The sequence below is a fragment of the Xylocopa sonorina genome, unplaced genomic scaffold (assembly GCF_050948175.1).
Source record: "Xylocopa sonorina isolate GNS202 unplaced genomic scaffold, iyXylSono1_principal scaffold0051, whole genome shotgun sequence".
Classification (NCBI taxonomy): domain Eukaryota; kingdom Metazoa; phylum Arthropoda; class Insecta; order Hymenoptera; family Apidae; genus Xylocopa; species Xylocopa sonorina.
The window spans coordinates 1,392,124-1,394,240 of NW_027490122.1; positions in this window are offsets into that span (position 1 = coordinate 1,392,124).

Consider the following 2,117-nt stretch of genomic DNA (forward strand, 5'->3'; position numbering starts at 1 on the left):
TTTGAATCGTAGACGAGGAATGCATAACACTTCGCAAAGAATATTATATCTTATCATGAAACATAGATATGAGATGCAATATCTCGTTTTAAGAAGCATTTGAAATCTATTGCTTCGATACGTAGACATCTGCAAACGCTATTTTCTTGCAAGGAGTGTCGCATTTACATTCATTTGAAGTGTAGACGAGTAATACATAACACTTCGCAAATCATATTATATCTTACCATGAAACATAGAAATGAGATGCGATATCGCGTTTTAAGAAGTATTAGAACTCTTTCGCTACGATACGTAGACATCTGCAACGCTATTTCCTTGCAAGGAAGTGTCGCATTTACATTCATTTGAATCGTAGACGAGGAATGCATAACACTTCGCAAGTCATATTATATCTTACCATGAAAACATAGAAATGAGATGCGATATCGCGTTTTAAGAAGCATTAGAACTCTATTGCTACAATACCTAGACATCTGCAGACGCTATTTCCTAGCAAGAAGTGTCGTATTTACATTCATTTGAAGTGTAGACGAGGAATACATAACACTTCGCAAATCATATTATTCCTTACCATGAAACATAGAAATGAGATGCAATATCTCGTTTTAAGAAGCATTAGAACTCTATTGCTACGATACGGGAGACATCTGCAAACGCTATTTCCTTGCAAGGAAGTGTCGCATTTACATTCATTTGAAGTGTAGACGAGGAATACATAACACTTCGCAAATCATATTATGTCTTACATGAAACATAGAAATGAGGTGCGATATCGCTTTTAAGAAGCATTAGAATCCATTGCTACGATACGTAGACATCTGCAAAACGCTATTTCCTTGCAAGAAAGTGTCGCATTTACATTCATTTGAAGTGTAGCCGAGGAATACAGAACACTTCGCAAATCGTATTATATCTTACCATGAAACATTGAAATGAGATGCGATATCGCGTTTTAAGAATCATAAGAACTCTATTGCAACGATACGTAGACATCTGCAAACGCTATTTCCTTGCAAGAAGTGTCGCATTACATTCATTTGAAGTGTAGACGAGGAATACATAACACCTTCGCAAATCATATTATATCTTACCATGAAACATAGAAATGACATGCGATATCGCTTTTTAAGAAGCATCAGAAATCCATTACTGCGATACGTAGACATCTGCAAACGCTATTTCCTTGCAAGGAAGTGTCGCATTTACATTCATTTGAAGTGTAGACGAGGAATACATAACACTTCGCAAATCATATTATGTCTTACCATGAAACATAGAAATGAGGTGCGATATCGCTTTTAAGAAGCATTAGAAATCCATTGCTACGATACGTAGACATCTGCAAACGCCTATTCCTTGCAAGAAAGTGTCGCATTTACATTCATTGAAGTGTAGCCGAGGAATACAGAACACTTCGCAAATCGTATTATATCTTACCATGAAACATTGAAATGAGATGCGATATCGCGTTTTAAGAATCTAAGAAGTCTATTGCAACGATACGTAGACATCTGCAAACGCTATTTCCTTGCAAAGAAGTGTCGCATTTACAATTCATTTGAAGTGTAGCCGAGGAATACATAACACTTCGCAAATCGTATTATATCTTACATGAAACATAGAAATGAGATGCGATATCGCGTTTAAGAAGCATTAGAACTCTATTGCTACGATCCGTAGACATCTGCAAACGCTATTTCCTTGCAAGGGAAGTGTCGCATTTACATTCATTTGAATCGTAGACGAGGAATGCATATCACTTCGCAATGAATATTATATCTTATAATGAAACATAGGTATGAGTATGCAATATCTCGTTTTAAGAAGAATTTGAACTCTATTGTTTCGATACGTAGACATCTGCAAACGCTATTTCCTTGCAAGGAAGGGTCGCATTTACATTCATTTGAAGTGTAGGCGAGGAATACATAACACTTCGCAATCATATTATATCTTACCGTGAAACATAGAAATGACATGCGATATCGCGTTTAAGAATGATATGAACCCTAATTGCTACGGTACGTAGACATCTGCAATCGCTACAACCTTGCAAGGAAGTGTCGCATTTACTTTCATTGAATCGTAGACGAGGAATACATGACACTTCGCAA